Consider the following 25,635-nt stretch of genomic DNA (forward strand, 5'->3'; position numbering starts at 1 on the left):
TTTTAAAGGGCTGTAATGGATTCAAGTTTTGTGGAGCCTAAATTTCATACAATTGGAGAATCCCTTTAAGAAAAAGTCTTAAATTACACATAAAAATTTATACTCTCTCCCAGGGCCTTGGAAGGGTCTCATTCAATTGAGGGCCCTGAAGCTTAAGCTTCCTTAGCTTCAACTAGTCTATCTGTCCCTGTCACAAGGAAAATCTGCCTTAAATCAACTCTTCTGTAATGGAAATTCACTCCTTCACTCCCATCCCTCTTCATGAACCCCCTCTTTCAGCTTCTGGTTGTCTGTATTTTGTTCTTTAGGTCCTACTAGTGCCTTACTGTACTCCAGTTGGTTTTGGTTCATGGATTCATGGATGGTAACAGGATGGGCAAGTTAGGAAATACAAGATAAGGGCTGAGCTTGAGAAACACCTAGGCCCAGACAATATTGCCATCTTGTTTAGAAAGGAGCATGCATTTGGTTACTCTAGTTCTGAGATTAAACAGAGGTCATTTTTGAGTGACTTAGAGACTAGGCTCCAGGATTTAGCAGCTAAGGGCAAGTCCCCTTTTCCTCACACCATTGAGAAGTAAGTGTGAAGGTGTCCGGAAATGGGGTGTGCAATTTGCATAGAGCGCAGAGCTTTCTCAGGGAAAGGAAGCAGGATTACTATGTATTTCTCCTGGTATTTAAAGTTGTAAGAGCTGATGGGCTGATGGGATGTACTGAACTGGCTTTGTTCAAGCCTGGATGACAAAAAAACACAGTGACATTCTTGAACAGAAAAGATACCTTAATAGTTAAGTGAGACTGAACCAGACGGCTGGTCCCTGATCTAAGATGGTCAGAGCAGACATTGGTTCTGAATCCACAGGTGAATGACACCACCCAGACTCCACAGAAACAGCACTGGCACTCTCGCCAAAGTAGCTGTGAACAAGCAGGTAAGGTGAGAGACCAACATTACTACCGAGCTGTAACTTTGGGAACACAGACCTTCCCTAGTTCAGAGTCCACAGCTGAACATAAAACTGGTGACAGAGGAACATCTTTCACACATTTACCTTCTCCTTTACCTTAGCCCCCTCCTCACACGCATCTCTTAGTTTCCATAGTATTTCCTAGAGCACCAGGAGCCCCTGACTCGGGTTCTTCCCACAATAGGACAGTGGTTTTGGTGGCAGTGGCACGTCTTGGATTCTGTTGCATTCCCGGCAACTGGAAATCCTTTACAAACCCTGTATTAGGTAAGCTCTTCAGTAGGGTGGAACACGCATGGATTTAGTAGTAAGAGACCTAGATTTGAATCCTAGCTTCATCATATCCCAGTTGTATGATTTTAAGCAAAGGGACTTAACCTTGTGAACCTCAGTTCCTTCACCCATAACCTGTGGGCAACAATTGGGTGGCTTTGTCCAAAATACATAGCACAGTATCCAGCATAGCATGTACTGAGTAAATTAACTCTATTCCTAAAAAAAGAAAAGAAAAGAAAAGAAAAGAAAAGAAAAGAAAAGAAAAGAAAAGAAAAGAAAAGAAAAGAAAAGAAAAGAAAAGAGAAAAAAATTTTTTTAAGGAAAAAGAAAAAGGCTCCTGGGTGATTCAGTTGGTTAAGCAGCCGACTTCGTCTCAGGTCATGATCTTACAGCTCGAAGGCTCATGAATACGAGTCCCATGTTGGGCTCTGTCTCACAGCTCAGACCCTGGAGCCTGTTTCGGATTCTATGTTTCCCTCTCTCTCTGTGATCCTCCCCTGCTTGCACTCTGTCTTTCTCTCTCTCTCAAAATTAAATAAACATTAAAAATAAAATTAAAAAAATTAGCTATGTTCCTTTGCACTCCCAAGGATTTCCCTGGCAATGTTTGACCAATGGGAAGTTTTGATTTGGAATACAGAATTAAACTATCATCAAAACAAACTCTCAGGGTGCCTGGGTGGCTCAGTTGGTTAAGTGTCCAACTTCAGCTCAGGTTATGATCTCACGGTGAGTTTGAGTCCTGCGTCGGGTTCTGTGCTGACAGTTCAGAGCCTGGAGCCTGCTTCAGATTCCGTGTCTCCCTCTCTCTCTGCCCACCCCCCCCCTCAAAAATAAATAAACATTAAAAAAAATACCTCTCTTATTATTACCATTACCTGTACACCACTTTTGCAATCCCACTGGAAGCTATGGCCACACCAATGTAAGGATATATGGAAGACAAAAAGGCCATGCTCAATACAAATTGGCCCTAAGTTTGAACACTATATGAACATTGGGAAATGAAATCAGAAAACGGGACATTAGTCAGTTTGGATTGGATAATTTAAAAATGTGGCTGTGCCGATAATGCAAATAAAGAATGACATCCATATGGAATCAAAAGACCAGCACCTGAAGTAACTTGCTTTGGTGCAGGCAGAAGAGAAAAAGCAAACTGGTTTCCAGAAATTTTCCTGGCAAACCCTACCTCAAACGGATCATTTACTCACTGTGAATTCTCTCCACCCTTAAGTTCACAGGCTGGGCTGCCACACCCTACACATATCTATATTCACGTATCATTTCGTGTTCCAGATTTGTCTCCCTAAATCTATTGTCAATTTCACTTGGGAAGAAGTTGTAATTTCTATTTCTTTCGTATACTCCCTTTGGGTAGGAACACAAGAAATAACAAGGAAAAAAAAAAAGAAAGAAGGAAGGAAGGAGACAGGGAGGAGGGAAGGAATAAGAAGAAAGCAGATAGGAAGGTCTGCTTCGAAAGGAAGTCTGAACTTTGTGGTAAAGTATCCTGTGGTGAAATATCCCCATGCTAGGAACCTGGCCATTTTCAAACTGTTTGTGCTTGGCTGTTTTATTGAACTTGATGCATCCATCTTGTAAATAAATGCTTATTGGAGAATCCAGCATAAAGAACCACCTGCCGTGCTTGACCTGAATCATCAACAAACAATAAGCAAAGAACTGATTTATAGACCATATTGGTCATTAGTGGCTAATTAAATGTGGAAAGCAAACACAATACTTTCCAGAACAGCTGTTACATAGAAAGGGACAATGCAGCAGAAATAATTGCACAACTGGTTTTATAAAGAGCTTTGTCTTCAAATCCAAATCCAGGTGTTTTCCTATGATGACAGTACCTAAAACAAGGAGTAACACTGGCAGAAGAACTTGAGAATAAACATAACTCAAGTTCCCTTAAACCCTAACCACCATGGTGATGGGGGATCATAACACCTCCCCAAACATGCTATCTTCTACAGGTGATCTCTCCCACCTTTCTGAATTCCCTTAGCACTTTATATCACTCATGAGGCTCTTATTAAGTACTGCATTGGATTATCATTCTTTGGATTCATGTCTTTTGATTTCTACCACTTACAGATTCTTTAAGGCAACAACTTTGCTACATTCAACCTCACATAAGGTTTCTGAATCTCACATAAGACCAAACTTAGTGCTTTTTACTGAGCCTACAACAAAGAAACACTTGTATAAATTAATAAAATTCCCATTGTCTTTTAGTCTGAATTTTATTCTCTTATCTATTTCTTCATTTGGGCTCGAGCCCCCCCCCAAATCCAATAATTACCTATGGAATTTGATAAATACAGGAGACAGCATGATCTAATAGCAGAAGCATGGGTAGGAGGTCAAGAGATAGAGGCTAATTCTGGTGCTTTTACTAAAATGCAAAAGTGAACTTTGATAAGTTGCATAACTTTTCTATACCTAGAACACTTCATCTATAAAATGAGGAAAATGAATACCTGCCCTGTAAAGAAAGGAAGGGAAGAGAGGAGACATTTATTGGGCTCCCATTATATGCCAGACACTGGGTTATGGACACACACATGAATCACCTTATATGAGTCTCATAACAACTTTGCCTTTGTTTCTGTGTTACAGATGAGAAATTTGAGACTCAAGGAAAATAACTGGCAAAGTAAAAATATACACTCAGAAATTCTAACTCTAAGGTAGTTCAGGTCAAGCCATTTGACACTTAGTGAGAGCCACTGAGCTGGCACCAGCACTGTTGCCAAGGATACAGAGGTGAACTAAACAGAAGCTAAGTGTCTACAAAAGCATGAAAACATATAAACAAATAAGTGTACCAGAGTATGCAAATGTGATTCCTTCCACCCAACCCTGCTGCTTTTAATGAGGCTCTAAGAAATAAACTATGTAAAAGTCAAAAGGGTATATTTTAAGTGCCTGTGCCCAATAGTACTTGCACTAGGAAATGTACTTTCATTTTTTTTAATGTTTATTTATTTTTGAGACAGAGAGAGAGCATGAACGGGGGAGGGTCAAAGAGAGAGGGAGACACAGAATCCGAAGCAGGCTCCAGGCTCTGAGCTGCCAGCACAGAGCCTGACTTGGGGCTCGAACTCACGGACCGTGAGATCATGACCGGAGCCGAAGTCGGACACCTAACCAACTGAGCCACCCAGGCGCCCCAGAAATGTACTTTAAATACAGTAAATAACTCTTGGTCCCTGTCCTCGTGAAACTTACAATCTTATTGAAAAAAATATCCGTGCTTGAAGTGGTGAACTTCACTTATCTAGAAAATTCACTCACATAGAACAATACATCCCATTAAAATAATAGATAAAACTAATATTGCTAATTTCACTTTTGAGTCAGTTATGACCACGGTAATGAAAAAAAATGTCTTTGTGATACAATGAACAAAAGTGTTGTCACATACCAGGGGCTATGACTTTCTGAACATTATATCAACTAATCACAATTAATAAATAATCCCCAGGTTTCAGTAGGTGTTAATGGCAAATAGTCTACCACCCATAGTCTAGCTCTGACTATATATTCCTCTATAAATAAAGGTGCTTTGGGGTTTAGCAATATTTTTTTAATTTAATAATGGTTCTCATTTGAAATAGCAATATTAACTTTTATTTGCAAAATCTTCCTCCTTCTCGTGAACCCAAGAATTGTGAATACTACAAATGAAATCAAATCAAAATACATAAGGAAAATTTCAAAAGAATATCAAGCCAAAAATTAAGGGATTATTAATGTTCCTTCGGTATACTTCACTTTTATATTATTAGGGTTACCTTGCAAGCAGAATTTTTTTAATTTATTGTTTTATTGTTGAAGAAGTGTTTAAAGCCCTAGTAAAACTAATGTGCAGTTTCAGAATGCTTCTCCCTACAGCATATCCCAAAGAATTTAATTTTTTATCCTCCTATATAAAATAAGAGCTGCTAATTACTTCTTTGTTCAAATGAGCATGTGGAGGGAAAAACCTCAGAAAACATTTGTTGGAAATACACATATCACCACTTTTTAAAAAAATTGATTAGGGGCGCCTGGGTGGTTCAGTCAGTTAAGTCTCCAACTTTGATTTCTGCTCAGGTCATGATCTCATGTTTCATGAGTTCAAGCCCCTCTGTGCTGATGGCGAGGAGCCTGCTTAGGATTCCTCTCTCCACTACCCACCCTCTCGGCCCCTCCCCCACTCACGCTTTCTGTCAAAATAAATTTTTTTTTAAAAAAGCATGAACACTTCCATACAATTATTTAACCCATCCCTCCACCCATCTCTCCTCTGGTAACCATCAGTTTGTTCTCTACAGTTATAGTTTCTTGGTTTCCCTCTTTCTCTTTTTTTTCCCCTTTGCTCATCTGTTTTGGTTTCTTAAATTCCACCTATGAGTGAAAACATATGGTATTTGTCTTTCCCTGACTGCCTTATTTTGCTTAGCATAACACTCTCTCGCTCCATCCACATCTCACTGCAAATGACAAGATTTCACTCTTTTTATGGCTGAGTAATATTCCATTGTATATATACACCACATCTTCTTTAGCCATTCATCAGACGATGGACACCTGGGCTCTTTCCATAATGTGGCTATCGTAGATAGTGCTGCTATGAACATTGGGTGCATGTATCTCTTTGAATTAGTATTTTTGTATTCTTTGGGTAAATACCTAGTAGTGCTGAATCACTATATTGTACACCTGAAACTAGTATTACACTGTATGCTAATTGGAACTTAAATAAAATCTTTTAAAAACAAAGCATTAACTCATGCCCACAGTGTACATCAAAGGAAACCTTAGAAATACTTACAACAGTAATCTCAAAAAAAAAAAGAGGAGACATTTCCTGCCAATAGAGTGGATTGGAGCCATGTAATTTGTATAATAAACAGCAACTAGGAGTCGTTGAGCCCTTCTCTTAGAGGGTTCAAAAGCATTTCGTTCTACATACAGTAGTCCCTCCCTTATCCATAGCAGATACATTCTAAGACCATCAACGAATGCCTGAAACCATGGATAGTACTAAACACTATATATACTGTATACATACATACCTACAATAAAAAGTTTAATTTTTGAACTAGACATAATTAAGAGATTGACAATAACTAATAAAATAGAACTATAACAATATACTATAGGAAAAATTAGTGAATATGGTCTCTCCCTCTCAAAATATCTTACTGTAGTGTACTCACCTTTCTTTGATGACGTGAGATGATAAAATGCCTATGGAGGGGTGCCTGGGTGGCTCAGTCGGTTAAGCGGCCGACTTCGGCTCAGGTCATGATCTCGTGGTCCATGAGTTCGAGCCCCACGTCGGGCTCTGTGCTGACAGCTCGGAGCCTGGAACCTGTTTCAGATTCTGTGTCTCCCTCTCTCTGACCCTCCCCTGTTCATGCTCTGTCTCTCCCTGTCTCAAAAATAAATAAATGTTAAAAAAATTTTTTTAAAAACGCCTATGCAATGAGATGAGGCAAAGTGCACAATGCAGCCTTGTGAGGTAGCACTGGGCTGCGACTGACCTCAGGGTTCTTTAGAAGGAGAATCTCCGCTTTTCACCACAGCTGACAGCTGGTACCTGAAACGAAGAAAGGGAATTGGAAACTGAGTGGGTGAGGGGGGACAACTGCATATCATCTAATCCTCACACCAAGCCTAAGAAGTCGGTACCTAATCATCTCCATCCCTCAAATGAGGAAAATTAGGCCTAGAGCAATTAAGGGGCCAACTCAAGGTCACACAGCTGGCAACAATTAGATTCCAGAAACTAGGCTTTCAACCTGTGCTGCTCAATACAGTAACCACTCACCACACGTGACTATTTAAATTTTATTTATTTATTTAAAATTTTTTTATGTTTATTTACTTGAGACAGAGAGAGAGAAACAGAGCACAGGGTTGGGGAGGAGGGGCAGAGAGAGAGGAAGACACAGAATCTGAAGCAGGCTCCAGGCTCTGAGCTGTCAGCACAGAGCCAAACGTGGGGTTCGACTCAGGAGCTGTGAGATCATGACCTGAGCCAAAGTCAGATGCTCAAACGACTGAGCTACCCAGGTGCACCTTTTTATCTATCTATCTATCTATCTACGTTCTTCCAAGATTTTATTTAAATTCAAGTTAGTTAACATATAGTGTAATATTGTTTTCAGGAGTAGCATTTAATGACTCATCACTTACATGTAACACCCAGTACTCATCACAACAAGTGCCCTCCTTAATAACCATCACCCACTGTAGCCCAACCCTCAGTTTGTTTTCTATAGTTAAAAGTCTCTTATGGTTTGTTTCCCTCACTGTTTTTTATCTTATTTTATTTTTCCTTCCTTTCCCCTATGTTCATTTGTTCTTAAACTCCACATATGAGTGAAATCATATGGTATTTGTCTTTCTCTGACTTATTTCACTTAACACAATACTCTCTAGTTCTATCCACATTGTTGCCAATGGCAAGATTTCACTCTTTTTGATGGCTGAGTAATATTCCATTGTGTGTGTTTTTAACTATCCATCAGTCAATAGACCTTTGGGCTCTTTCCACAATTTGGCTATTGTTGATAGTGCTGCTATAAACACTGAGGTGCATGTGCCCCTTCAAATCAGCACTTTTGTATCCTTTGGATAAATACCTAGTAGTGCAATTGCTGGGTCATAGGGTAGTTCTAGTTTTAACTTTTTGAGGAACCTCCATACGATTCTCCAGAGTGGCTACATCCGTTTGCATTCCCACCAACAGTGTAAGAGTTCAGTTTCTCAGTTGTACTGGCCATATTTCAAGTGTTCAACAGCCACCTATGGCTAGTGACTATCTGGACAGTGCTAACTAGAGAACAAATCCATCACTGTGAAAAGTTCTATTTGACAGCTATTGTAACCTACACAAGTCTCAGGAAAGTTAAAGAAACAAACTAGTGTAATATTACACACACACACACACACACACACACACACACACACACACATTCCCTTCACCCTGTCTCCAGTGGTTCTAGAGAGGAGAGCATCATCTCATCCATGGACAGCAGCAGAGAAACAGAACAAGCAACAGCAATATCACCACTGGGGTTCAGTAGGGACTTGGAGTGGTGGGAAATCCCACAAGGTACTGAAGAAACTTCTGTGTGGATACTTCAGAGATCTGTAAGATTAAGCCTCCTACTTACTTTCCCATGTTAAAGGAGGGACCCTCTGATGACAAATGGGATAGACCTTCATGTTACAAATATCAATGTGACCCACTGTGCTTGCAAGCTGGCAAGAATGGCATCCTATCAATTTTACAAGTAGCACAGACATTGGGGCACCTGGGTGGCTCAGTCGGTTAAGCGTCCGACTTCAGCTCAGGTCATGATCTTGTGGCTGATGAGTTCAAGCTCCGCTTCAGGCTCTGTGCTGACAGCTCAGAGCCTGGATCCTGCTTCCAATTCTGTCTCTCCCTCTCTGCCCCTCCCCCACTTGCAGTCTGCCTCTCTCTCTCTCAAAAAATAAACATTAAAAAAACAAGTAGCATAGACATATCATGTTTGACAAGTGTGGCTCAGGGAGAGTCAGTGCTTCCAAAACATTCTGAGTTGTTCCAAAATATCTCTCAGAATAATGCTTATGGTAAGAAGTCACAGTTACATATGACTTGAAATTTTTAAAGAAATTATCTTTTCTTAGTTGTGAAAAGTAATATACTGTTTCAAAATAAAATTCTAGTATACTTGCTCAAAATGGCTTCTTTCAATAGTAAGAATTCCAGATTTTCTTGCTGAACTGATGTTTCTTTAGAATTTAATGTTTATGCCAAAAGACACATTATAAAATGTAGACCTTATCTGAAAATCTATCACAAATTGTAAGTAAAATTTTATTTTATTTTATTTTATTTATTATTTTTTTTTTTTAGTAAAATTTTAATAAATAAATAATTTTTGAATGAACCAGCTAGTTACAGTTCTGGATCACAAACCCAAGTAGTTGTGCTTTCAGATAACATAATCAAATAGTCCCTGATTTGGGGGCGTCTTGGTGGCTCAGTTAAGCAACCAACTCCTGATGTCAGCTCAGATTATGATCTCAGGGTTCTTGAGTTCAAGCCCCATGTCAGGCTTTATGATGACAGTGCAGAGCCTGCTTGGGATTCTCTTGTTCTCCTTCTCTCTCTGTCCCTCCCCCCACCCACACTGTCTCTCTGTCTCTCTCAAAATAAATAAACATTTGAAAAGAAAAATCGTCCCTGATTTTTATCTAAAGAAACAACAAAATCCATTTTGTTAAGTAGAAGTTAGCTTCTCTCCTCTCCCAATATTTTTCATCATAAATGTATTTCTTTTATAGCAAATTGTTTTCTAGTGTCATTTGTTTTCTTTTTCAAAAAAAATTTTTAATGTTTATTTATTTTTGAGAGAGAGAGACAGAGTGTGAGCATGGGAGGGGCAGAGAGAGAGGGAGACACAGAAATGGAAGTAGGCTCCTGGCTCTGAGCTGTCAACACAGAGCCCAACGCAGGGCTTGAACCCATAAACCGTGAGATCATGATCTGAGCCAAAGTCTGGCACTTAACCTACTGAGCCACCTAGGTGCCCCTTTTCTTGTGTCATTTGAAAAGATTATTTTATTTTTTAAGTCAACAGGTTTCATTCCATCACTGTCCCTCACCAAATCATAAGATATGAACCTGGTAAATTCGCATGACATAAAAAGTTACATGGTAAAACATCTCCCTGACTTGGCTGTCTAGCTGCCTTCTTCCCCAATTTTTTTCCCCAGAGCTAATCACATTTTCCAGCTTCTGATAAATCATTCCCAAGCTATTCTACACAGTGACAGACATAGGTATGTATATCACTTTTTAAAACACAAATGAGGGCACCTGGGTAGCTCAGTCAGTTCAGCATCTGACTCTTGATTTCGGCTCAGGTTATGATCCCAGGGTCATGGGATCGAGCTCTGCGATGGGCTCCATACTGAGCATGGAGCCTGGAGCCTGCTTAAGACTCTCTCTCTCTCTCTCTCTCTCTCTCTCTCTCTCTCTCTGCCCCTCTGCCTCACTCACACACTCTCTCTCACTAAAAAATAAAAAATAAATAAAAAATTTAAAAAACACAAAACACTGCAGTAGTAACTGCTAAGGCAAAAATCACCAATAGATGCTCAAATTAGTAGAAAAAAAAGCATGATGTCAACAAAATATTTAAATAGTCTCAAATTAACTCCCCACAAGATAATTATTAAAAGGAAAAGATAATAATGACCTATAGACCTTTTCCTTCTTTTTCTATAAAAGGAAAAGACAATAACGACCATAGAGAACCCAGACACCATCTAGTTGATGTTCTAGTTGATGTCTCCAGCAATAAAACATACCAACACCATGTATCTCCCAATACTTAACCGTAAAGTGCACAACACCATTTCTGTGATATTCTTGCCAAAAAAATTATAATCTGAGTCTAATCATGAAGAAACATTAGAAAGACCTAGTTGAGGGACATTCTACAAAATATCTGATGACTACTTTACAAAAGTGTCAAGGTCATAAAAAAGCAAAGACTAAGGAGGAGGAGGTGTCCCAGGCGAAAGTATGCTCAAGGACATCAGTGGGACATCTGAAAAAGAATTTGAAGGAAGTATGTAGATTATTTACCAGAATTGCATCAATGTTAATTTCCTAGTTTTGAGCATTGTATTATATAATTATATAAAGTGTTAACTTTTGGGAGAACTAAGTGAAGGTAAATAGGACTTTTTTTGTACTATTTTTGCAACTATATAAAGTATGAATTATTTCAAGATGAAAAGTAAAATTTTTAAAAATTCAAGTTTATTTATTTATTTTGAGAGAGAGACAGAGTGGGTGAGGGGCAGAGAGAGAGGGAGAGAGAGTATATCCTAAGCAGGCTCCTCACTGACAGCGTGGAGCCTGATGTGGGGCTCAAACTCACAAACCATGAGATCATGACCTGACTGAAACCAAGAGTCTGAGGTTTAACCAAATGATCCACCCAAGTACCCCAGAAAAGTAAAATTTTTTAATTAAAAACACAAATGGTAAGGGCGCCTGGGTGGCTCAGTCAGTTGAGCATCTGACTTCAGCTCAGGTCCTGATCTCATGGTTCATGAGTTCGAGCCCACATTGGGCTCTGTGCTGACAGCTCAGAGCCTGGAGCCTGCTTCGAATTCTGTGTCTCCCTCTCTCTCTGTCCCTCCCTGGCTTATACTCTTGTCTCTGTCTCTCTCTCAAAAATAAATAAACATTAAAAAAAATTTTTTAAATAGGTTTTGAGAATCATTCTGTAAGTATAGATACTGAATTTTTAATGTATGTGAAGTGTTCCATTTTATGAATTTATAATATATTTGACCAGTTTCTATTAACAGGCACTTGGGGTTGTTTCCTAACATTTGGAGTTAACATTCTTTTATGCAAGACTTTTTGTACATGTGGTAAAGCCACTCTAAATGTACCATAAACCAATGGCTCCCTTCCTGTAAGAGTGAGAATTCACACTGAGAGGAGTTCACCCAGAGTAATAGATGTGTTCAAGCCATTTATCAAGCCCAGATTTGAGAAAAATAAAACATGTCTTATTTGCTGATAATATAAAATTCTCAATGTTGATGTTAAAATGAACTGATTTTAATACTGTCTTGTATATTGACTACATATTCTTTGACTTTTCTTTTCCTTCTAAATTGATTTAGGGGTACAAAAAAGCCAAATTATCATCAATTTTACCACTTGAAGCATTTTTAAACAGAAAAAAAGATGAAATTACATCCTAAATTAGAAATGCAAATGTATCTATCTTCTTTAGGAATTACGACTCTAACCAAATCTTTGGGATGCAAATGAACTGTTTCAAAGATCTGTATCCCAAAGCATAGACACAAATTTAAGATAAACTTGATCATTAGAAGGATGTAAGTAAACCCTAAATATAATAAAATGCTAAAGTGTATTTATCTGCAGGGAAGATTGTATTGATAATCAGAAAACTCTGAATGTCATAGAATGAGAATTGATAGGATACATTATCCCTCTCTTCTGCTTCCTATACTAAAAACATAACCTTGCTTACTTCCCATTTGCCACTCTGACAAGCAAGGCATCCTAATCCCAAATTCATACTTAATGAAAGAGGAGAGATTTTTGTTAAAATTGCTATTCTCATAATTCTTTCTCCTTTAAAGTCTTCCATATAAAGTCTTTGCCATTAAAACAGCATCTAGAGTGCATTGGGTTGGATATTTCACAGAGTGAATGAACAATTCCCTTCCACTTTTTAGCTTACAACAAATCAAGAGCAAACATGATACAGAAAACCAATAAACATTTGGGTTTTCTCCTGAAGATCAAGTAAATAGATCACTGGATGAGGTGGGGAAATGCTATTAGGGACCCTTTATTTTTTCATGGAGTACTTAATAGAGATATTAGGAGTCATTTGAAGGAACAGTTGGGAGGCTGTATTAGTTTCCAGTGGCTGCTGTAACGAAGTGCCATGAACGTGGCAGTTTAAAACAACAGGCATTTATTCTCCCACAGTTCTGGAGGCTAGAAGTTCAAAATTAGTATCACTGAGCCATCTTCCCAAGAGCCCCCCAGAGGCTCTTTTCTTACTTGCTTGGAAAAATTAATTTGTCTGTGCCCTCCAGAGGTTCTAGAGGAGAATCTATTCTTGCCTCTTCCAGTTTCTGGTGGCTGCTGGCATTCCTTGTTTGTGGCCACATCACTCTAATCTGTGTCTGTTTACACGGCCTTATTTTCTGTGTCAGATCTCCCTTTGCCTCTTATTAGGACACCTCTGATTGGATTTAGGGCCCACCCAGAAAATGCAGCATAATCTCCCGTTTCAAGATCTTTTACCTAGTCACATCTGCAAAGACCCTTCTTCCATATATGGTAATATACACAAGTTCCTGAGATTAGATCTGTTATCTTTGGGGGCCAATGTCCAGCCTACTCCTGAGGGTCCTCTCTTTTCTGGACAGCAGTATTCAAGAAAGCTTGTGATCAAAGGGGTACAGAATCTATCATGGAACAGGAATGAAGAGTGTGTGTTTTTTGTTGCCCCTGTTTGTTGGAGCATCTAATGAGACCCTGGAGGAGAATGCACCTACTGAGGCAAAATACAATCAGCAGGGGAAAGAGGGAAACAGTGTGGTCAGTAAGGGAAGCCCAGGGAGGTCAGGCCCCAGGCTCAGCAGGACACAATCAAGCCTCTACTAATAGCTTTATTATATCTGTAACTGCTTCAAGTTTGTAGCAAGAGCCATACAAACAACTCTTAGACCTAATGAAATTACATTTTCCATGTACCTAAATGTCCTATGCAAATTTGAAATATAATACAGGGTATTTTTCACTTTCTCTTCCTAAAAGTATCTATTCTCTCATTACTCCTTTGTCCTCCAGAAGTATGCTTCGCTGTTCATTCAAAAGATTCATTTACTGAGCAACTACTTAAGCAAAAAGATGTATCACATTTCATGTTCTCACATGGATTTTCTGACAAGGATAAGAGATAAACAGAAATAAATGTATTACTTGGAAGACTGGTAACTGCCACCAGGGCGAATCCGTGTTACAGTGATTCTGAGAACAGAAAGGTCACATTGGTTTGGAACGGGTGATTAAATAAGAAAAGCCTAATAGTAGAGATGGCTTCTGAGAAGATTCTTAAAGAATGGCTGGGATTTCAACAGGCTAGCAAAGGACCACTTCAGATAATGAAAACAGCACGAGTGCTGGAAGTGAGTCACTTTATACATGAAGAAAAGTGAGAGACAGAAAATAATTTGTCCAAGGATGTACAGCTGGTCAGTGGCATTAAGAACCCAAAGAGAGGGGCGCCTGGGTGGCGCAGTCGGTTAAGCGTCCGACTTCAGCCAGGTCACGATCTCGCGGTCCGTGAGTTCGAGCCCCGCGTCAGGCTCTGGGCTGATGGCTCGGAGCCTGGAGCCTGTTTCCGATTCTGTGTCTCCCTCTCTCTCTGCCCCTCCCCCGTTCATGCTCTGTCTCTCTCTGTCCCAAAAATCAATTTAAAAAGTTGAAAAAAAAAAAAAAAAAAAGAACCCAAAGAGAGTCCAGAAATCTCAAGGAAGCCCATACAGCACCTTCTGTCTGCAGTTCCCTCTTCCTTCTAGTTGTTTTATGACTGAGATCTGAACTGCTGACCATCAAGGCTCTCATGACTTATATTCTCTTTCTACTCAATCACTCTCATTCATTCATCCAGCTGTCTCCCTCCAGTCTGGATCCCATAATCCTATGTTCATCTTTTCTATCCTACTCCACCTCTTCCCCTTACCAAGCCATACAGAACTTCTAGTGTGCACCTTCTCTGAATGATTCCTTCATCCCCTTTCTCTAATTGAAACCTTGGTCTTCCTAAGGACACAAGAAAATGTTGCTGTTTTCTTTATGGCCCATGAACTTTAGAACCTGGTTATTGTCCCCCCAGCTTCCAGTGCTACTTTCAAACTTTAATCTGCCTTACCTTCTTTAAAATGTGCAGCCCAGGGGTGTCTGGGTGGCTCAGTTGGTGGAGCATTCGACTTCAGCTAAGGTCATGATCTCATGGTTCATGAGTTTAAGCCCCATGTCAGGCTCTGTGCTGACAGCTCAGAGCCTGGGGCCTACTTGGAATTCTATGTCTCCCTCTCTCTCTGCCCTCCCCCGCTCACTCTGTCTCTCTCTGTCTCTCTCTCCCTCCCTTTCTCAAAAATAAATAAACATTAAGAAAAAAATAATAATAAAATAAAATATGCAGCTCATTTGAAGCCCATACCATCAGACTACAATTCACTTACTTCCACCTGTGTGTAGATCACATATGACAACCTCCAGATCACTCCCCCTCTTACTGATGATTTTTTTCTCAACCTATCACCCTTCATGTCCTCACTACCCTCCATGCCCAGAAAATCACTGACGTGCAAACTCCTGTAATTACTTTCCTTCTCTCTTCCTCCTTCCTACTTGCCTAGAAAATCTCCAAACCTGATTAAACTCAACTCTAACCATATTCTAGTAACTGAAGTTTGATGAAACCATTAAATACTCCTAACTAGTTCCACAATAAATTCATGACGCAGAGTCACAAGGATATCTAACACTTCCTGACAACTACTTATATGTCCACAGTACCTTTGCTGTCTGACTCCCATGGACACCATTCCACACTTTCTGCTCTCCTCTCAAATATCCCTGTCTCACCTTACCCTTGACCTTACTTTATATCTTCCTGAGAAATTAGAAGCAATTTAAAGTGAGTGCCCTCATCTTTCCATACATCTACTTTCTTCTGTACCTATTCATTCTACCTTCTTCCCTACAGACACAAGAAGTTATGACCCTTCTTCTAATAAGGCCCACCTGTTCCACTGGGACATCTTAATCCATGTCCTATTAGCTTGCAGTTACGCCCTCTCTCCTACACTTCTATTCCTCCCACTCTTCTGAATTGGTCTCATCTGATCTAGTTTATTCGATCTTAAAAATCACCTCCCCTTTGAACCAAGGTATCCAGTAGTTTTCAACCTATTTTTTTCCACTCTTTATAGCAAAAACCTCAAAAGAGTAACTATATCTCCACTTTCTTACCTCAAAAGAGGCCATCAAGACTAACCTTTCATGCCTATTTCCCTTTCTACTCAACCACTCTCTGAACACTCAGGCCCTATCACTCATCCATGTGTTTCCCTTCAGTCTGGATCCCACAGTCCCATGTCCATCCTTTCAACCTTGTCTGTGTCCTCATCTTGACCACTCCAGTCAAGCTTCTGATTCCTCCATTTTCTTGTCAAGGTTGCCAGTGACCTGACATTGCCTAATCCAATGAACACATCTGTGCCTTCATCCTACTGGACCTGTTAGCATTATCGACCACTCCCTACTTTTTGAAACACTTCCCTCTCCTGGCCTTAGTGTCACCTACTCTCCTAGTTTTCTTCTTACCTCACTGGCCCTTTATTTTCCCCACTCTTAATCTCCTTTTTTCTACCCAATCTGAACTTTGAAGTGGTCTGGAATCCTCTCCTTTTTCTCTACCTACATTTATTTCCCAGGCGATTTCACCCAAGTCTCAGGTTCCAGTCGCTACCACCAGCAGAGTATAGACCTCTGACTAGGCTTCTTAGGCTTTAAAGAGGAAATCAAGGATGATTCCAGTCAGAAATTAGGTTGTGCTAACCAAGTGTACTCCTCACCAAAACCAGACAGGTTCCAAAGTCACATCCTGAGGTTTAGTCATATACTTCCCAGGTGGTCATCTTTTCCCAAGACAGAGCACCACAGAGGCTTATCCAGAACAATACTTTTTGTTTTACCTCCACCATCCTGTTCTGAAGCTCCTACAGTCCCTCTTTCCTCTCCTGAGTCCACTTCCTATCAGAGAATATTCCAGAGTGAATCCAACATAACCACCCCTCATTTACACTAATCCTCTGACTCTGCATCCATAATTTTTTCCCCCATAATGTCAGGTTGTCCCTCAGACCCTTACTTATGGTTAAGTTTCATGTAATGCTACCTTGTATATGTCTTTTCCATGAGATTCTTATCCTCCATCCATGCCACCCTCCCCGCCGCCGAAAATCACTGAGCAATGCATATATCTGGCTCCATAAAACACTAGCAAGCAATTCACCGTGGCACAGACAAGTTAATTTTTCCAAGCATGTGAGAAAAACACTTAGCTTAAAAATGATAAACACATTATACTCATGCAAATAAACAACATCAAAAATAACATATTTATTTTCTATTGTTTCCCTTTGCAGCAATTTCTTACTATTTCCTACTTCAAAACAAAAGCTAGTTTCCAAAGGAAGGGAAAACAGATTAAGTCTAACAATAAAGGAGTAATGTTCACAAGGTTTAAATATGAAACCTTACATAGCTTTTCCAAAGACATTCATGTTTGCTGGCACTTCACTACTTTAATCCTGAACATCAAATTCAAACTTCTATGGAGACAAAACTACACATCTATTAAAACACACACACACACACACACACACACACACACACTGGTCCCTTCCTGGTGTGATCCTTGGATAAATGTCTTTTGCAACTCATTCCAATGTGAGTAATGTATCTCCTTCTCTAGCTTTTTAAAATAGGTTGGATTACAAACTGTCAGGAAAGATTCAAGTGACAACTAAAGTAAAATAAGATATGAAGAAAGGTCTCATTTCATGTTTCTCAAAGCATGTTCCACTGACAATGCATTGGTTAGTAATAATGTTTATGACAAAGTCTATACTTTTGTTTGGGTTATGAATCATTAATTTATGACCTTTAATAAAAACCAGACATTGCCTCATTACTGTCTCATACAAGAACTATGTCTTGCAAAGAATTCTGGTAAGGTCTATTTTTTTCCCCATTAGTGTCTTACGTGTGTTAAACATTAAGAGTGAGATTATTAGGTGACCTATTCAGGCCAGTGTTTCTAGGACTATAAATCTGTGGCTACCAAGTATTAATTCATTTTTACCAGAAACTACATAGGAAGAATTACTGGAGCAGTCAGATTCCTGAATCTTTCTGACCATCATTAATCTTGGGACATAGGAAGAAAGCACAAAGCAACTGTATTCCTACTTTGGTTTCCTTAACCACTCAGATATAGAAATAGATTATCCAACAGCACGTTCATTTGTTGCTTAATCTTGGCATTTAAGGTATATTCTTGAAACAAGAGTTCATTGATTAGTGAACTATTACAAGGGCAGGAATGATCGTGAGTGGCCCAAATGTTTTGGAGCCAGGCAGACCTGTATTTCAATCTCCATTCCACCTTGTACCAGTTACGTGACTTTAGGCAAATTGATTAATTGCTTAGCTTCGGTAGATTCTGAAAATTAGAGTGCTAACAGGTAACCTCAACAAAACTGTAGTTTGGATTTAATGATGTAAATCCAGGTGCAGTATCTAGTTCCTAATAAATGTTAGCTCCTTTCCCTTGAACAATTTTACATTGGGAATCAGTGGCAGACTCCATCATAACACAATTGCTAACTGATATGCTTACGTATTCACTAGAGTATTTGCCTATATATTGCCTCTTCAGAGACAAAAAGATTTCGGGGGCTTTGGAGCACAATGATAAAGCCACTTGATGACCTCCATCTGATGACCCATTTCATGAATAAAACTCATAGCTTACAAATGATATTGAACTAAATTAACAAAAATATTAAAGCCTTTATGAAAGAAAGTAATATCCGTGGGCCCAGCCAGATTTTTTAAAACTAAATTTAGTCAGTTTATAATGCCCACTGAGTTTCAGATATGCTCCAGTGTATATGCTCAGAGCAAAGGGAAGGAAGTGGTTACCTCAACTGGGGGTGGGGGAAACAATGATGTTGAGAATGTAGAAGAAAATAAGATGAGATCAGAGAAAACACAAATTCTATCAAAATATTCCCCTGGCTTCACTGATAAGTACATGGCAAATGCCACACTAGTCAAAACAATGATATTTCCAACTCTGGCCCCAAAATAGAGAACTGCTAAATAAATTGCTACATTAATAAAACAAAGTCGTATGCAGCCATCAAAAATGATGTTGTAGAAAAATATTCATTTTACTTTTTAGAAGAATATTTAATAACATAGAAATATGTTAATAATTAAGTAAAAAAAGAAGCTATAAAACAGTATGGGTAGCATTCTTCAATATGGAAGGAAAGGATGATGGGATAGATGGATGGATAGCTGGAAAGAAGGGAGAAAGAAAGGAAGGAAGGAAGGAAGGAAGGAAGGAAGGAAGGAAGGAAAGGAGGGAGGGAGGAAAGAAGGACAAAAGGAAGGAAGGAGAAAACACCAATATATTAATAGTAGTTTACTCTGGATATAGAAATTTGGGTAACTGATTTTTTTCTAGCTTTATTGAAGTATATTTGATGTATAACATTGTGTAAGTTTAAGGTATATAACATGATTTGAGATACATATACATTGTGAAATAATTAGCACAAAAAGGTTAGTTAACATCCATCACCTCACCAAGTTGTGTGTGTGTGTGTGTGTGTGTCAGTGCGAACATTTAAGATTTATTCTCTTAGCAACTTTTCAAATATACAATACAGTATTACCTATAGTCACAATACCGTACATTGGATCCCCAGAATTTATTCATCTTATAACTAAAAGTTTGTACCCCAAATCACCCAATTGGTAAGTCAAACGGGGAAGTCAAACTCAATCTAGTTCATTTCAAAGCCCAGCCTCCTAACACCCTACCCTATGTATAACCTTCATATATTAGAATAACCAAACTCACCAAGCTTGGCAATAAACTGGCCACACACGAAATTCTATATTTAATTCTACACAGTTTAAAATGAACCCAGAGGAAAGTGAAAAGAATTCTATAAAGTCTATAAACTAAGAAGATAAGAGAAAGAAAGGTTAGGTTAGGTTGAAGAACACAAAGAAAGGGGTAAATTATTTTCTCTTACTCCTGTTTCATCTATTCTGGTTCCTCTAGGGAACAAGCTTCCTACCACCACTCATGGAAAGATATATCTAGCCTCTCAGGCCTATTATTGGATTTAGATGTTGAACTCTCAGTCCTCATGGTCTTTATCACACAAGGATCTTCTTGATCTTTGTAGGCTCATTAGAACTTCTAGGTAACCCCTCCTGATACCATCTCTGCCTCTGACCACACTATCTTCAGCATGATGTTTTCTTAAGTTCCTTTCCAGGTAACATACCAACCAGCTTGAGCTGGCCTCAGAAACTTCCCTCTTCTCTCTGCAATGCCATAATAAGGAAGCCCTTCCATACCAGAAACACACATTTTCTTACCTGGCCTTGCTCTAGAGATCATTGACTAAAACTGACAGAATTTAATCATGTATTAGCTTAAGAGGAGATAATCCTAATCATTAGACTTGTGAATAAAAGCACTAGCTATTAATGGTACAATGAAGACAATCCCAGGAAGCATGGTAAGTATGCTTAATGGAATCTGCATAATGGAATCTTTATTATGTGATAACTCAGGTAACACAAGCTGCTGAAATAAATACCAAATTTTTAGTAGCTTTAAGCAATATAATATTATGTCTCACTCGTATTAATCAATGAGACTGTTTCTAGTTGACTGGTAGCTTTCCTGCACGCAGTGATACAAGGACCCGGTTTCTTTCTTTCTTGTGCCTCCACCATCCTCAGAAAACATGGAGGTTTGTTTGGGGTTTTGTTAATCAGAGAAGAAACAGAAGATGCTTCTTAACCACTTCAGCCAACAAGTTATGTGTGCCACATTCCAAAAGTGAGAGCTAGTTATATACTCCCACTGAAGTATAATAATTGGGAAATGCAGTCATTGGCCACTGCCAAAAAGTCACTGTCCAGTAACTACTCTTCACTATGGAAGAGAAGTGCAAATCTTTGGTGAAGAGCCAACATTGCTACTGCCATTAGATAATAAAATGAATGGGTTTTAAATAGTGTTTTAACTCCAATTTTCATAGCCCTCAACTTCCATAAAAGCTCAGCACAAGAAATACCCACTTGTATTTAACTGCAAACTCTTCAAATTTCTAGAGTTTGAACATGTTGATTATAAGCTCTTGTGTTAGATTTTAAGGACTTGGAGGGCAAGAATCGACTCTTCTGAACTTTGCATGCCCAAAGCCTTGCACACTTTCTCTTGCACATAGTAGCTGCCCAAGAAGTGTTTGTTGAGTAAATGAACTAGACATTATATTATGCAAGGTTCCTTATACAAAAAGAACCTGAATTCATCCTTGAATTCAATGTCAGGTATGTTTGTTTCTCAAAATAAATGTCTATGCCTGTCTGCTCCTACCATACACGGTCCCGTGAGCATATAGTAATGTGGTCCTTCACATATTTCCAGACACAGCTTCCTCTGCCCGGATCACCCTATCCCCACATGCACCTGGAAAATGCCTTCCCCTCCCTCAAAAGTTGGCTCAAGAATGACCATCTCTTCTCCACACAGTTTTACCCAATTCTCCCCACAGACTTAGTACTTCTTCCCCTTTGTGTCCATCATACCCATTAAAATTCTTATTCTAATTTATGGCAATTATATATTTATTTTCTGTCTCTCCATTAAATTATAAACCATTTAAAGGTAAGAACCATGGCTTTTATCTTGGGCACTGTCTGATATATAGAGAAGCTTAACTGATATTTATTAATTTGTAAATTGCCATTGCTTTAATGTATTCCATGCTTAAATAAAAACTTGAAGAATGATATGCCTCCCTCTCTCACACCCTTTCCCCCAAACACAGTGATCTGATTTGCTGAAACAAAGCAGAGTAGGTATTGAAAGCAGAAAATTCTCAATATCATATTGGAGTTAGGAAGCCTCTAATCCATTCATATTATAATACTTACATCTCTAAATACAATAATACATTCTTTGTTGCATTACATTACAGTTTCATGCTGACTTGATCCCCAACTGAATATTAACCAGTATTGTGTTTGTGTGATAATCTCTTCAGCAGAAATGTTTTTAGTATTTTGTATTTGTAATGCAATATTTATAAAGTTTGAAGTCTCACTTGCCTTCAAACTGAAATCCTTAACTTTTCAGATAGTATAAGAGAAGGCAGGGGAAAAAAAACCTAACGTTAACTGAACGGCTATGGGGTCCTTGATGCTTTACATACTTTATTCATCAGAATCTTGTATCAACCTAATGAGATATAAGCATTATTATCAACATTTAGACATGAGCAATCTAAGGCTTAGAAAGTATAAAATAATGTTTGAACCAGAATTCAAATTCAGATGCATCAAGTTCTATGGTAGACTGAATAATGATCCCCCAAGATGTCCATAATCTAATCCTCGGAAACTGTATTACCATATATAGCAAAATCAATTTACCAGACGTAATTAAGGATCTTGAGATAGGAGGATTATTCTGTATTATCTGGGTGGCTCTACATGCAATCACAGAATTCTTATAGAAGGGAAGAAGAGAACTTTTAACTACAGTAGAGCAGAAGACGGTGTGATCATGAAAGCAGAGACTGGAGTGTGTATCCAAGGACTGTTGGGGGATTCTGGAAGTGGAAGATGTAAGGAATGGATTCTTCCCTGTGATCTGCAGAAAGAACCAGCCCTGCTGACGCCTACATTTTGGCCTCTCAAGACTTCCTTTGGACTTCTGAATTCCAGAATGCAGGAAAATAGATTTGCATTGTTTTACATTTGTGGAATGTGTTGCAGCAAGCAACAGGAAACTAATACAGCCTCCAAACCTAAAATCTATATAAATCAACTCAGTGAAACAAATAGTGTATTCTCAAGACCAAGTCCTTCAACACCGCCCCATCAGGAGAAGCCAACAACTAGAGTCATGTCAGACCAGATAGGGAAATTCCAAATATGAACACTCTCCTAAAACACTTGAACCATCATCATGACTATTCCAAAGTAAAATCTGGAACTCTTTAGCCAAGTACTGCAAGAAATATTCCCAGCTGGGAAGAAGGAATAGTGTGAGGGCCAGTCTCTCAGGTAGCCAACCCATAAAACCTTGTAGAACTAAGTAAAAAATTTGAACTGAACCCACAAGCCTGAGGTGGCCAACACAAACCTCAGTAGAACTAGTTGTACTTCCAGTAGCAAAACACTTTTCAACAAGGGCCATATTACATTTCCAACTCTTGGGGCAAAGCCTTGCATATGTCCTACAGTAGCCCAAGACTGGAATTTACCAGAGAATGAGTAACTCAGAAAAAAAGCTTGCAAGCTCTGTGCCTAGCCCAGATGGAAAAACAAGCTACTAGCTTTGAGGCAGTACAAACTCCAGACCTCATGCCAGCAAGAGCCTCCTCCAGGATTACATTTGGCATGAAAATGGAATTATAGTAGTTTGAATTACACATACTTTCCAATGCAAAATAAGTACTACCGTGAACTGAAAGAAAGTTTGTTTATATCTTCTGTTGTTCATCGAGACGATTCTCACTGGCTCTGGAGGCTGCTGTCCAGTGTTACCCTCTCAGGGGAAGTGACTCAAGAAGGAAACCATCACCATGGCCAAGAGAAAAGAGAATCTTCAGAATGAAATTAGCTTTTGTTTTCCTGTTGCCTTTGATGTGGATAGATATTTCTGCATGAAAAATTTTCAGTTTTAGTCTTCTGAAATATTCAAAAAGCTATGGCTTAGAAGAGGTATAAACAATAAGGTAGTCTGTGGGGTGAGGGAAGTTTTTCTGGTGGAGGTGAACTACAATCTGATTGAGGACAAACATAAATACAATGAGAATTTTTATGGAAATCTAAAGGGATTTTAACAGTAAAGATTTAAAGTAGTAAAAATATTTTATAGAAATCCTTAATGAAAACTCTATTCTCAAATTTTAAAGTTCTATTTATTCCTTCATCAGTCTCCCTTACTTTTTGACATTGTCAGAAGTCCCATGAACCATACCTTAATGCTTTAAAATGATCTTGACTATGACTTTTATTTTGGAACAGCTATATCAGAAAATGTCTCCCTAATACTCATTAAAATTATCAATAGGTAATAACTGAATATCAGTGATTTATAAATTGCTGGGGGAGATACAACAAAGTCAGTGTCTCTCAGGGCTTATAATCTACTGAGGAGAAAGAACATAAATATGTAAAATATTAAATAACAAAGCTTTAAGTACTGGTTAAAAAAATAGAAACCCATCACAATGTAGTCCATGGTTAGAAACACACGATTTTACAGGCAATGGCCACCATAGGGGGTTAAGGAGAAGGAAATCATATTAAAATAACAAGGCTTGTGGGACACCTGGGTGGCTCAATTGGTTAAGCGTCTGACTTCGGCTCAGGTCATGATCTCAAGGTTCATGGGCTCAAGCCCCACACTGGGCTCTGTGCTGACATCCCAGAACCTGCAGCTTGCTTCAGATTATGTGTCTCCTTCTGTCTCTGCCCTTCCCTTACTCGATTGCTCTCTCTCTCTCTCTCTCTCTCTCAAAAATAAATAAACATTAAAAAAATTTTTTTTAAAAACCAAGGCCTGGAAACTAGGGAATTCAGTTGTTTCTCTAATGTTACGGTGCAGCTAAAGCACAGTGTGTAACTGGTATGATGAAGAGGGACCCATGCATTGGAGTCATACAGATCAAGTATCAAACTCCAGCTCCACTCCTTGCCAGGCATCAGATCTTGTCAATTACTTAAAAACTCTGAGCCTGCTTATCTTCCTTTGTAAAATGTGGCTCTAACCTACCTCTCAAGATTGTTCTGAGGTTAAAGTGAGAGATACATATAAAGTTCTCAGAAGATAGTAGATGCTCAAAAATATTAAGACCTGTCCTCTGGCAGTGGTTGTTTAGTCCTCAACAAAACTTTTCTTTCTGAAATTTCATGACACCCTGTAGGTCTCCTTAATATGCATTTTATTTCAGAGACCTCCTGCACAGGTAGTGTCATGAGTTTTGTGACTGTCCAGTAAGGTATGTGTTTCCAGGTTGGTCATCATGGACAACACATGGAAAGTGACTCTCCTCTCAGAAACATTTTAATTCCATGAGGGGCATGGTTGGCTCAGTTGGTGGAGCATGTGACTCTTTATCTCAGGTTGTGAGTTCAATCCCACGTTAGGTGTGGATCCTACTTAAAAAAATAAATTAAATAAAATCTTAAAAAAAAAGAAAACATTTTAATTCCTGCCATTGCCACAGGACACAGAGAAGATACACACTTCCTCAATTCAATGATGCACATTTTCTACATATTAATACTTCCGAAATAGGAATGTGGCTTAAAAATGTCATCCAAGGAAACTTGCCTGGAATAGCCTTTTAAATAAAATGTTGCTGTTAATATAGCAGTTTGTTGTACAATTAATGGCATCTTGGCCTGGAGGAAATACAGTCATGGCATTAGAAAAAAATGGAGCTTCCGTAGAAAATAGAGGTGGACTCAAGTTTAGAAGCAAAAGCCACAGACTTAATGCCACAAAACTCTACACTTAAAAATTGTTAAAAGATAATTTTTTTGTTTTATATATATTAATACAATAAAAATCATTTTAAGCCACAGAATATGTAACCATCTCCTGGATTAAGAAGTCATTAATGTGCAATGGAACCAGCACTCTATATGGCATATTAGAAAAGAACAAAGCCTTCCATAGAAACCAACTAGTTCCCTGTCCTCCAAGCCTGTTCTTTTTTTTTTTTTTTACATTTTGTTTATTTATTTTTTTGAGAGAGAGAGACAGAGCACAAGTGGGGGAGGGGCAGAGAGAGAGGGAGACACAGAATCCAAAGCAGGCTCCAGGCTCTGAGCCATCAGCCCAGAGCCTGACTCGAGGCTCGAACTCACAAACCGTGAGATCATGACCTGAGCCAAAGTCGAATG

Source organism: Neofelis nebulosa, chromosome 15 (assembly GCF_028018385.1).
Source record: "Neofelis nebulosa isolate mNeoNeb1 chromosome 15, mNeoNeb1.pri, whole genome shotgun sequence".
NCBI lineage: Eukaryota > Metazoa > Chordata > Mammalia > Carnivora > Felidae > Neofelis > Neofelis nebulosa.